Genomic DNA, 13,802 nt, shown 5'->3' with positions numbered 1-13,802 from the left:
ACTAATCACTTGGAAACATACAAGGGATGAAGGAAAATAGAGCCCTTGCTCTGAGTATTTTACAGTATCAAACATGACAGTATTAAAGTCAAGAATTACAGGCAAACAGAAACCAATTGAAAGCACACAGTAGGTAGAAGAGTGACATAATCAGTGCTATTTATTGAATGCTTTTCTGTGTGCAGAGTGCCGCAAGTACTTGGGAGAGCATAAAGTTCAAAGACCTATTTCTCACCCGCAGAGAGCGTGAATCTTGTAGGGGAGGCAGACATTAAAGTCATTCAATCAATCAATCAATCAGTCGTATTTATTGAGCGCTTACTATGTGCAGAGCACTGTACTAAGCGCTTGGGAAGTACAAATTGGCAACACATAGAGACAGTCCCTACCCAACAGTGGGCTCACAGTCTAAAAGGGGGAGACAGAGAACAAAACCAAACATACCAACAAAATAAAATAAATAGGACAGAAATGTACAAGCAAAATAAATAAATAAATAAATAAATAAATAGTCATAAATATGTATGTATGAATGAATGAATGTATTCATTCATTCAATCGTGTTTATCGACTGCTGAAGCAGCGTGGCTCAGTGGAAAGAGCCCGGGCTTTGGAGTCAGAGGTCATGGGTTCAAATCCTGGCTCCTCCAACTGTCAGCTGTGTGACTCTGGGCAAGTCACTTCAGTTCTCTGCGCCTCAGTTACCTCACCTGTAAAATGGGGATTAAAACCGTGAGCCGCCCGTGGGATAACCTGATTACCTTGTAACCTCCCCAGCGCTTAGAACAGTGCTTGGCACATAGTAAGCACTTAACAAAAACCATCATTATCATTATTATGATTACAGAGCACTGTACTAAGTGCTTGGGAGAGTACAGTATAACAAAGAGACACATTCTCTGCCCACAATGAACTTAGAGTCTAGAGGGGGAGGTAGACATTCATTCATTCACTCAATCGTATTTATTGAGCGCTTACTGTGTGCAGAGCACTGTACTAAGCGCTTGGGAAGTACAAGTTGGCAACATATAGAGACGGTCCCTACCCAACAGTGGGCTCACAGTCTAGAAGGGGGAGACAGACAACAAAACAAAACATATTAGCAAAATAAAATAGAGTAAATATGTACAAATAAAATAAATAATAATTTATATAAATGAATAAATTACAGATATAGACATAAGTACCGTGGGGCTGGGTTGGGGGGATGAATAAAGGGAGTCAGGGCGATGCAGAAGGGAGTGGGAGAAGAGGCAAGGAAGACCTCTTGAGTGAAGCACATAAAAAAATCAGTTGCAGAGTGGACAGTAATGATAAAAACAAGCAGGAAATCAATCAATCAATCAGTTGTGTTTATTGAGCGCTTACTGTGTGCAGAGTACTGTACTAAGCACTTGGGAAGTACAAGTTGGCAACATATAGAGACGGTCCCTACCCAACAGTGGGCTCACAGTCTAGAAGGGGGAGACGGACAACAAAACAAAACATATTAGCAAAATAAAATAAATAGAATAAATATGTACAAATAAAATAAATAATAATTTATATAAATGAATAAATTACAGATATAGACATAAGTACCGTGGGGCTGGGTGGAGGGGATGAATAAAGGAAGTCAGGGTGACGCAGAAGGGAGTGGGAAAAGAGGCAAGGAAGACCTCTTGAGTAAAGCACATCAAAAAATCAGTTACAGAGTGGACACTAATGATAAAAACAAGCAGGAAATCAATCAATTGTGTTTATTGAGCGCTTCCTTTGTGCAGAGCACTGTACTAAGCGCTTGGGAAGTGCAAGTTGGCAACATATAGAGGCGGTCCCTACCCAGCAGTAGGCTCACAGTCTAGAAGGGGGAGACAGAACAAAACCAAACATTTTAACAAAATAAAATAAATAGAATAATTATGTACAAATAAAATAAATAATAATTTATATAAATGAATAAATTACAGATATAGACATAAGTACCGTGGGGCTGTGGGGGGGGATGAAAAAGGGAGTCAGGGCAACGCAGAAGAGAGTGGGAAAAGAGGCAAGGAAGACCTCTTGAGTAAAGCACATGAAAAAATCAGTTACAGAGTGGACACTAATAAAAACAAGCAGGAAATCAATCAATCAATTGTGTTTATTGAGTGCTTACTGTGTGCAGAGCACTATACTAAGCGCTTGGGAAGTACAAGTTGGCAGCATATGGAGACGGTCCCTACCCAACGGTGGGCTCACAGTCTAGAAGGGGGGAGACAGAGAACAAAACCAAACATTAACAAAATAAAATAAATAGAATAGATATGTACAAGTAAAATAAATAAATAGAGTAAAAAATACTAGGAAATCAAGTAGCTCCTCTCGTGAGCGTTAAAGGTGGTTGACAAGGTGACGTGACGATGAATGTGGGAACTAGTCAGGAGATGCCTCTTTAAGGCGACACGTTGGTTGCCAGGCTTGATGCAGGAGAGCGTTGTTAGCAGGGTGCGGGGAGCGAAGAGTGTTTTAGTCCATACTTCATTCAGCTGCCCGAATCGTTTTAAAATACTCCGTCACCTTGCCCTCCCCGCCCAATCCTACCTAGCTGCTTTCTTACCGCCTCCCAGTCCTGTTCACTCCACTCCCCTCCAACTCGTCTACCTCACCATTGACTCCTCGCCCATGGCCTGCCAGTGGCCTGGAACCCTCCTCCCTCTTCATATCCATCAGACGACGACTCTCCCCACCTTCAAAGCCTAATTAAAAACACACCTGCTGCAAGAAGCCTTCCCTAAGCCCACATTTCCTCTTCTCCCACTCCCTTCAGAGCTGCCCTTGCGTTGGCACCCTTTATGCACCCTCCCTCAGCCCCGTAGCACGTATGTACATATCCATAATTTGTTCATTTCTTTCAGCGTCTTTTACCCCGTAGACACTAACCTTGGTGTGGGAAGGGAGTGTGTCTACCGATTCTACCGATTTAGCTATATTGTGCAGGGTATTGAACCTGCATTGTACAGCTGTATTATACAGAGAAAGAGCACGGCCCATTGGCAAGAGCGCGGGAGGCCGAGGACGTGGGTTCTAATCCTGGCTCCGCCACTTGTCTGCTGTGTGATCTTGGGCAGCTCACTTCAGTTCCCTCATCTGTAAAATGGGGATTGAGACTGTGAGCCCCACGTGGGGCAACCGGATTACCTTGTATCTACCCCAGTAATTAGAACAGAGCTTGGCACATAGTAAGCGCTTAACAAATACCATAATTATTACTATTATTATTCTTACTTTCCCATGTGCTTAGTACAGTGCTAACCTGGTGCTAACCCTCTCACCGTGCCTTGATCTCACCTGTCTCACTCCTGGTCCACATCCTACCTGTGACCTGAAACACCCTCCCTCCTCAAATCCACCTAATAATAATAATAATAATAATGATAATAATAATAATAATAATAATCACTCCCTCCCCCCTTCAAAGCCCTACTGAAGGCTCACCTCCTCCAAGAGGCCTTCCTAGGCCAAGCCCCCTCTTCCTCAGCTCCCCCTCCCTTCCATGTTACCTTGACTTACTCCCTTTCCTCTCCTCCACCCTGCCCCACAGCACTTATGTATGTATCTATATATGTATAATTCTGTTTAATTATATTGATGCCTGTTTACTTATTTTGATGTCTCTCTCCCCCCTTCTAGACTGTGAGCCCATTGTGGGCAGGGATTGTCTCTCTTCACTGCTGTATTGTACTTTCCAAGCGCTACTTAGTACAGTGCTCTAGACTCAATAAATATGAATGTATGAATTACTATGATGCTCAGCACACAATAAAATCTCAATTTATACAATTGATTATGAACTGTGTCCCGAGTGGGAAGGAAGGAGAGAGATAAAGTGACAACTGTGGAGAGCTTCCCGGTGGTTAGGAGTTTGGAAAAGTTGATAGGAATATCAGTGCACATTTTCACTGTCAGCTTGATTACCTGGTAACCTGAACAACATGTTTAGATATTACACTTTTGACTAATATTCATCTGGCTCTTTCTTGGAGTGGAAGTAATCTGCGGCTCCAGTTATGTCATTAACATTATGCTAATGATACTGCAATTAAACCATGCCCAATCCCACCCTTGATTTAAATGGTATTTACTCTTTACTCACTTCCTGCCTTACATTTTTGCAAAATAAGGCGACCTACTCCCCGGCTGAAATGTCTGACCCCATTGATGCCTTTATGCCAATGATCCTTGAAGGAAAACTTTTAAACAAATAGTATTTCTTAGTGCAAATATTTTTTTAAAAGAATTCCATGATGATTTCATGTGAATTTAAAATTGGCCACTACAGAAAATTTCAAGGTGTTTTATATATATTTTAGACTGTGAGCCCACTGTTGGGTAGGGACTTTCTCTATATGTTGCCAATTTGTACTTCCCAAGCGCTTAGTACAGTGCTCTGCACATAGTAAGCGCTCAATAAATACGATTGATGATGATATATATATATATCTATATATATCTATATATATCTATAGATATATATAGATATATATATATATAAATGGCTGGGGTGGGAGGGGTAGAGGGGTGGAATCAAGACTTGCATGCATCTACCTTTTAAGTTCTTTGATCCTTGGAATTGAAGCACTAATAAAATGCAAATCCCAAGGTTTCTTTCAACATCTTATTTTCTAGTACGATTGAAAACACCAGTGCCAGAAACTTGTTTTTCTGACAGTGTTATCTTGAGGTTTTGATTTTATTTGTAATGGGTTCCTTGTTCGACTTTTGTCTGGCTGGAATTATCTTTGTAAAAATGCCAGTAAATTATTCAAAACCGTTTCACTTCTGTGTGTTCACAGGGCTTGAAAAGTAAAACTGAATGAACAGGAGACCATACATTAAGGATTGTTTGAGACAAGCCCAAGAAGAAATATCACATGTTGAACAAGGTAATATAAAAGGTTGAGTAATGGCACAGTACTGGGCAGTAATTGAAAAAATTAAGTTCCTTCTGGAACTCAACAATACTTTCTAGTATTGTTAAAATTTTTATAACTTTTAGTTTGTCGATTTTTATTTTTTGGTGAAGTTCAACTTTAAAGCCATAAATCCCAAGGTCAGAGATGTGTTATTTCTACTTTCTGCTTCGGTCTCTCAGTTAAACCTATGTAATGTGTCTGTCTGTGGGGAAGAACCAGAAAACAGTGGCAAATTTGTGGCAGAAGGAGGAAGCATTTTTCAGGAAATATGCGGATCCAGAATGTAGAACTTCCTACCTCCTCATATCTGACAGACCCACCACACTATCCACCATCAAAGCCCTACGAAAAACATTCCTCCTCAAACAGGCCTTTCCTGAGCAGCATGGCTCCATGGAAAGAGCCCCGTCTTGGGAGTCAGAGGTCGTAGGTTCTAATCCCGTCTCCGCCACTGTGTGACTTTGGACAAGTCACTTGACTTCTCTGTGTCTGTTACCCCATCTGAAATGGGGATTAAGACTGTGAGCCCCGCGTGGGACAAGCTGATGACCCTCTATCTACCCCAGCGCTTAGCCTGTATATATGTATATATGGTTGTACATGTTTATTACTCTATTTATTTATTTATTTATTTTACTTGTACATTTCTATCCTATTTATTTTATTTTGTTGGTATGTTTGGTTCTGTTCTCTGTCTCCCCCTTTTAGACTGTGAGCCCACTGTTGGGTAGGGACTGTCTCTATGTGTTGCCAGTTTGTACTTCCCAAGCGCTTAGTACAGTGCTCTGCACATAGTAAGCGCTCAATGAATACGATTGATTGATTGATTGATTGATAGAACAGTGCTTGGCACATAGTAAGCGCTTAACAGATACCACAATTATTACTATTACTAGGCACCCCTTGCATGTGACTCTTCACCTCTCCCCAGCTCCCCTGGACTTGTATACGTGTCCTTATGCTTGTCATTTCCCTTATCAATTTTAATGCCCATCTTCCCTTCCCCCCTCCTTTGAACTGTAAGAAGTTCCTTGAGAGCAAGGGTTATGTTTTTGAGTCATACTTTCCCAAGAGCTTAGTGTAGTGTACCCAGTAAGTGTCCAGTAAATACCATCAATTGATTGCGCCCTATCCGTCTTCAGCAGCATTTCTCAAGTTTCTACAGAACATAGGATACTGTACAAGCCCACTGGGGAACATAGGCAAGAAGTATAAGACTGGTCCCTGTCTTTCAGAAATTTGCAATCAAATAATAATAATAATAATAATAATAATAGCATTTGTTAAGCATTTAATATGTGCGAAGCACTGTTCTAAGTGCTGGGGGGGATACAAGGCCATAAATAGGCAACTGGTCAGTTAAAGGTGAGTAGCTGTAATTACTAAACCAAAGTGGATGCACCCAGAAGCGGTGTAGTAGTGCCAACTTGTACTTCCCAAGCGCTTAGTACGGTGCTCTGCATACAGTAAGCGCTCAATAAATACGATTGAATGAATGATGACCCTCTATCTACCCCAGCGCTTAGAACAGTGCTTGGCACGTAGTAAGCGCTTAACAGATACCACAATTATTACTATTACTAGGCGCTCATTTACCCCTACACCCCTTTCATGTGACTCTTCACCTCTCCCCAGCTCCCCTGGACTTGCATACGAGTCCTTATGCTTGCCATTTTCCTTTATCAATTTTAATGTCCATCTTCCCTTCCCCCCTCCTTTGAACTGTAAGTTCCTTGAGAGCAAGGGTTATGTTTTCGAGTCATACTTTCCCAAGAGCTTAGTATAGTGTACCCAATCAATCAATCGTATTTATTGAGCGCTTACTGTGTGCAGAGCACTGTACTAAGCGCTTGGGAAGTGCAAGTTGGCAGCATATAGAGACAGTCCCTACCCAACAGTGGACCCAGTAAGTGTCCAGTGAATACCATCAATTGATTGCGCCCTATCCATCTTCAGCAGCATTTCTCAAGTTTCTGCAGAACATAGGATACTGAACAAGCCCATTGGGGAACATAGGCAAGAAGTATAAGACTGGTCCCTGTGTCTTTAAGAAATTTGCAATCAAATATAATAATAAGAATAATAATGGCATTTGTTAAGCGCTTAATAGAGGTGAAGCACTGTTCTAAGCACTGGGAGGATACAAGGCCATAAATAGGCAAATGATCAGTTAAAGGTGAGTAGCTGTAACTACTAAACCAAAGTGGATACACCCAGAAGCAGTGTAGTAGCCAACTTGTGCTTCCCAAGCGGTTAGTACAGTGCTCTGCATACAGTAAGCGCTCAATAAATACGATTGAATGAATGAAAGAGTATGGGCCTGGGAGTTAGAAGTCCTGGGTTCTAATTCCAGCTCTGCCACTTGTCTCGTGTGACTTTAGGCAAATCACTTCACTTTTCTGTGCCTCAATTTTCTCATCTGCAAAAGGAGGATTGAGTGTCAGTGTCCCTAAATACTGTCGGTTCATCCTTCACATCATCACTAAAATCCTCTCCTTTCCATACAAATTTCTATCGCATTAATCCAAGCACTTATCCTATCCTGCCGGGATTACTATTTCAGCCTCCTTGCTGACCTCCCTGACTCCTGCCTTCCCAACACCAGTCTATACTTCACTTTTCTGCCCAGATCATTTTTCCTACAAAACTGTTCAATCAATCAATCATATTTATTGAGCGCTTACTATGTGCAGAGCACTGTACTAAGCGCTTAGGAAGTACAAGTTGGCAACATATAGAGACAGTCCCTACCCAACAGTGGGCTCACAGTCTAAAAGGGGGAGACAGAGAACAAAACCAAACATACTAACAAAATAAAATGTATAGAATAGATATGTACAAGTAAAATAAATAAATAAATAGAGTAATAAATATGTACAAACATATACATATATACAGGTGCTGTGGGGAAGGGAAGGAGGTAAGATGGGGGGATGGAGAGGGGGACGAGAGGGAATCCGTGTTTCCCCACACTTCAAGACTCTCAGGTGGTTGCACATCCACCTCCGCATCAAACAGAAACTCCTTTCCAGAGGCTTTGTCCCCTCCTACCTTACCTTGCTGCTCTCTTATTATAACCCGGCCCGCACACTTCCCTCCTCTAATGACAGCCTGCTCATTGTTCCTCAGTCACATCCATCTCACGTCCAGCCTCTCGCCCACATCCTGCCTCTGGCCTGGAACATCCTACCTCTTCGTATCCGACTGAAAATCACTGTCCCTTCAAAGCCTCACTGAAGGCACATCTCCTTCAAGAAGCTTTCCCCGACTAGGGCCTCATTTCCTCTTCTCCCACTCCCTTCTGCATGGCCCTTGAACTTGGAGTTTTCTACAGAAGCGTTCTGGACACGTCCCCCCACTCCTCAAAAATTCCAGTGGTTGCCCAGCCACCTCCGTATCAAAAACTCCTCTTCATTGGCTTTAAAGCAGTCCATCACCTTGCCCCCTGCTACCTCCAATGGCTTCTCTCCTTATACAGCCCAGCCCGCACACTTTGCTCCTGTAGTGCCAGTTCAGAAATGGGCCAGCACCGTGCCTCGATCTCACCACCGCGGACCCCTAGCCCACGTTCTGCCTCTGGGCTGGAGCCCTCCCTCCCCTGATCCAACAGACAACCACTCTCCCCGGCTTCAAAGCCTTATTGAGGGGTCTTCCCAGACTAAGCCCCACTTTTCCTCCTCTTCCCACTCCCTTCTGCGTCACCCTGACTTGCTCCTCTCCTCTCCCAGCCCCAAAGCCCTTGCATACATACCTGTAATTTTATTTGTATCGATGCCCCTCTCCCTCACTCTACACTGTGAGTTTGCTGTGGGCAGGGAATGTCACTGTTTATCGTTGTATCGTACTTTCCCAAGCACTTAGTACAGGGCTCGGCCCTCAGGAAGCGCTCAAGTATGATTGAATGAACGCCTGTCCCCTTTATTAAGCCCTCCTGCAGCCCCACAGAACTTAAATACATGTCTCTCATTTATATAAATAATAATAATAATAATGTTGGCATTTATTAAGCGCTTACTATGTGCCAAGCACTGTTCTAAGCGCTGGGGTAGATACAAGGTAATTAGGTTGTCCCACGTGGGGCTTACAGTCTTCATCCCCATTTTACAGAGGAGGGAACTGAGGTCCAGAGAAGTGAAGCGACTTGCCCAAAGTCGCACAGCTGACAAGTGGCGGAGTCGGGATTTGAACCCATGACCTCTGACTCCAAAGCCCGGGCTCTGTCCACTGAGCCACTCTGCTTCTATTTTATTTTGTAGTATGTTTGGTTTTGTCTCCCCCTTTTAGACTGTGAGCCCACTGTTGGGTAGGGACTGTCTCTATATGTTGCCGATTTGTACTTCCCAAGCGCTTAGTACAGTGCTCTGCACACAGTAAGCGCTCAATAAATACGATTGATGATGATATAAATGTCTGTCTGTCTCAGCCCTGTAAGCTTATTGTGAGAAGTGTACGTTTCTACCATCCCTGTTATATTGTCCTCTCCCAAGCGCCTAGTACAGTGTTCTGCACACAGTATGTGTTCAGTAACATAGAAAAGCAGCGTGGCTTAGTGGAAAGAGCCCGGGCTTGGTCATGGGTTCTAATCCCGGCTCCACCACTTATCAGCTGTGTGACTTTGGACAAGTCACTTCACTTCTCTGTACCTCAGTTACCTCATCTGTAAAATGGGGATTAAGACTGTGAGCCCCACATGGGACAACCTGATTACCTTGTATCAACCCCAGCAGTTAGAACAGTGCTTGGTATATGGTAAGCGCTTAACAAATACCATTATAATTAGAAATATTATCGATTGATTAATCAATCAATCGTATTTACTGAGCGCTTACTGTGTGCAGAGCACTGTACTAAGCACTTAGGAAGTACAAGTTGGCAACATATAGAGACGGTCCCTACCCAACAGTGAGCTCACAGTCTAGAAGGATTGATATGGACTGTGTCCAAACTGAATAGCCTGTATTTACCCCAGCTCTTAGTACAGTGCCTCGAAACATAGTAAAATTTAACAAATACCGTTTAAAAAATGAGTATTAATAGGAGAGTGGCTGAGGGTGAACTTGGTGCCTTTTCAGAAATGGAGGGAACGGAAATGTTTTGGCTTTGGGAACACTGACTTAGGCGGTCAGTGAGCTTCCAGCAACAGGAGAGAGGCTGAGGGACTTCAGTCTTCGAGCGAAATGCACTGAATTTGGAAATTCCCTATTAAATCCAAATGCAAATCCTGTTAATGCTTTCAAGTGGGCTTTCAGATTTTAAAATTGCCTGGCTTTTTGTGAAATTAAATCAGTTGTCAGGGCAGAATGGGGACTCATTACCCATTCACCCTCCCATTTAGACTGTAAGCCCAGTGCGGGACGGGGACTGTGTCCAACCCGATGATCTTGTATCTACCCCAGTGCTTATTACAGTCCTTCAGACAGAGTTAGAGCTTAACAAATACCATCATTATCATCAGTACCATTATTATGCTAATTATTATTGGAGTTTTTTTAGTTGGACTAGAGAGTAGGCACATTTAATTACAGCAGGCTGTTTGTCACGGAATCGTTTTCTTCAACACCCATGCCCAGTTCTTTTTTTAAACCCAGGTCCTAATTATGCTGCTGGCAGGATGGTAATTATGTGTGGAATTAACAAATGAATAAATCACATTGTATGGGATGCCTCGGGGACAGCTCTCTTTTGCTGTGCTTCGTAGCTCTAGGAAATGGCTCCAACAGTGTGAGATTGCCATCAACATTATTTTCTTTCAGGAACTAGGAAGTGGGGGTGGGGAGGTTGGTGGGGTTTTTTATTATTCTTTAAAACATGGCTAGCACTACCATTGGAAAATAATAGCCCACTCCTGCTGCTGTCTTTTACAGTGGAATGAAAACATTTTGACTGACCCGTGGTAATATCTATAGAGTCGCTTAGCTTTCATAAACCCCATTCTATTTAGTTTGGACTCAGTGTTTCCTGGAATTTTTTTTTTAAGTTGTCTTAAGGAAAAATCTTAGGATAGTACTGTCAGAGCTTTATAAACTTAAATGGGGTCCATCCCCTATTAGATAATAATAATAATAATAATAATAATGGTATTTATTAAGCGCTTACTATGTGCAAAGCACTGTTCTAAGCGCTGGGGAGGTTACAAGGTGATCAAGTTGCCCCACGGGAGGCTCACAGTCTTAATCCCCATTTTACAGATGAGGTACCTAAGGCCCAGAGAAGTTAAGTGACTTGCCCAAAGTCACACAGCTGACAGTTGGCGGAGCGGGGATTTGAACCCATGACCTTTGCCTCCCAAGCCTGTGCTCTTTTAACTGAGCCACGCTGCTTCAGGGGTAATGTAGAGCTACAAATGTAAGCTAGCAAGCAGTGCCATTATGAAAAGGTTATTACAATTGAATCAGATGTTTTATTCCTTTTCCTAGAAAAAAACAGGAAACATCCATTTTAATCAACCAAATGTATCTTTGGGCCTTTTATTCGCTAAATTAAATAATTTGCCAAATTTTACCAGTGTCCCGGATGTTTCGTGACTAATTTTCCAGTGCTCCGTTTTTCACTCGTAAGTAAATTCTGTCATTTTGCATTATTTTAATATGTGTAATATACAGCATTCCTTTGCTTCCTGAGTGAATTTCTTCAGAATACTCAGTAATAGTAATAATAATAATGATGGTATTTGTTAAGCGCTTATAGGGACTGTTCTAAGCACTGGGGTAGATACAAGCAAATCAGGTGGGACAAAGCCCCTGTCCCACATGGGGCTCTCGCAGTCTGACTCCCCATTTTACAGATGAAGTAACTAAGGCCCAGAGAAGTTAAGTGACTTGCCCCAGGTCCCACTGCAGAAAGTATTGAGCACTGGGGTGATTTCTCAGCAGTTACTGAACTGCATCAAAAACAGCCAAAATTGATCTGTCAGTTCTAGGTATTGAGCGCGTGCTCTCTACAGAGCAGTCTACTAAGTGATTGGGAGAGTAACAATAGCCTAGAGGGGGGTGACAGTGAAGTAGCATTCATTCATTCATTCAGCTCATTCAGTCGTATTTATTGAGCACCTACTGTGTGCAGAGCACTGGACTAAGCGCTTGGGAAATACAAGTTGGCAACATAAAGAGATGGTCCCTACCCAACAGCGGGCTCACAGTCTAGAAGGAGGAGACAGACAACAATAAAATAAATAAATAAATAGAATAGTAAATATGTACAAGTAAAATAGAGTACTAAATATGTACAAACATATATACAGGTCATATATATGTATATGCTATATACATATATATATATAGTAAGTGCTTAATAAATGCCATCATTATTATTATTAGAATCCATGCAGGGCCCACTGGAAAGAGCATGGGCCTGGATTCTAATTATGCCTCTGTCCATTGCCTGCCATGTGACCTATAGCAAGTCACTGAGCTTCTGCGCCTGTTTCCTCATCTGTAAAATGGGAATTCAATTTTTAGACTGTGAGTCCCATGTGGGACAGGGGCTGTATTCAACTGATGGGGGTACCTACCCCTGAACTTATTACAATGCTTGGCAAATGATGATGGTGATAATATTTGTACCATCTGGTAGGCCTTCCTAGACTGAGCCCCCTCCTTCCTCTCCCCCTCCTCACCCTCTCCGTCCCCCCAGCCTTACCTCCTTCCCCTCCCCACAGCACCTGTATATTTGTTTGTACAGATTTATTACCCTATTTTACTTGTACATATTTACTATTCTATTTATTTTATTTTGTTAATATGTTTTGTTGTTTATCTCCCCCTTGTAGACTGTGAGCCCACTGTTATTACTAATAATAATAATGACAGTATTGGTTAGGCACATACTATGTACGGGGCTCTGTATTAAGTGCCGGGGAGGATACAAGCAAATTGAGCTGGACACAGTCCCTATCCCGTGTGGGGCATGGCTCAGTGGAAAGAGCCCGGGCTTGGGAGTCAGAGGTCACGGGTTCAAATTCCGACTCTAGACTGTGAGCCCACTGTTGGGTAGGGACCGTCTCTATATGTTGCCAACTTCTACTTCCCAAGCACTTAGTACAGTGCTCTGCACGCAGTAAGCGCTCAATAAATACAATTGAATGAATGAATTAATGAATGAATTTGTTAAGCGCTTAGCAAATACCACTGTTATTATTATTATTACTACATTAAAATAAATTGGGTAGGAGAAACAGCAGGGCATAAAGATATGCACATCTGTGAAAGCTGTGAGAGCAGGGGAGAGTGTCAAATTGCTTATGGGGTACATCCCTCTGTCAGTGGCATTTATTGGGTGCTTACTTGGTGCAGAGCATTGTACTAAGCAACAAACAGGCGCATTCCCTGCCCACAACGAGCTTACAGTGTAGAGGGTGAGACAGACATTAATATAAGTAAATAAATTACCGATCTGTACATTAGTGCAGCTGACTTGGGAGGGGAGATGAATAAAGGGAGCCAGTCTTAGATGGTAGAGAAGAGGGTGGGAGAAGAGGAAAGGAGTCCTCTTGGAGGAGATATCCTTCCATGAAGGCTTTGAAGGGGAGGAGACTGATTGTCCGAGGTGAGGAGGGAGGGTGTGCCAGGCCAGAGACGGGCTGTGGGCGAGAGTCCGGTGGCGAGATCGACGAGATGGAGACACATTGACACGGTTAGCACTAGAGGAGTGAAGGACCTTGGCTGGGTTAATGGCATTTATTAAGCCTTTACTATGTGCAAAGCACCGGTCTAAGCGCTGGGGAGGTTACAAGGTGATCAGATTGTCCCACGTGGGGCTCACAGTGTTAATCCCCACTTTACAGATGAGGCAACTGAGGCACAGAGAAGTTAAGTGACTTGCCCAGAGTCAGCTGACAATTGGCAGAGCCGGACTCGAACCCATGATCTC

At 42.8% G+C, this 13,802-nt stretch overlaps 1 protein-coding gene across 5 annotated transcripts in view; it reads left to right on the top strand.

Moving 5' to 3' along the window:
- Positions 1 to 13,802, top strand: part of MAPK8 (mitogen-activated protein kinase 8) — a 91,641-nt gene that overhangs the window by 17,056 nt on the left and 60,783 nt on the right. For all 5 annotated transcript variants that reach the window (XM_038744439.1, XM_038744438.1, XM_038744442.1 and 2 more), the window contains exon 2: positions 4,815 to 4,904. The gene's annotated coding sequence lies outside the window, so the exon portion shown is untranslated. The remainder of the gene's footprint in view (positions 1 to 4,814; positions 4,905 to 13,802) is intronic.

The sequence above is a fragment of the Tachyglossus aculeatus genome, chromosome 3 (assembly GCF_015852505.1).
Source record: "Tachyglossus aculeatus isolate mTacAcu1 chromosome 3, mTacAcu1.pri, whole genome shotgun sequence".
Lineage (NCBI taxonomy): Eukaryota > Metazoa > Chordata > Mammalia > Monotremata > Tachyglossidae > Tachyglossus > Tachyglossus aculeatus.
This window is presented reverse-complemented; position numbering and strand designations above follow the sequence as displayed.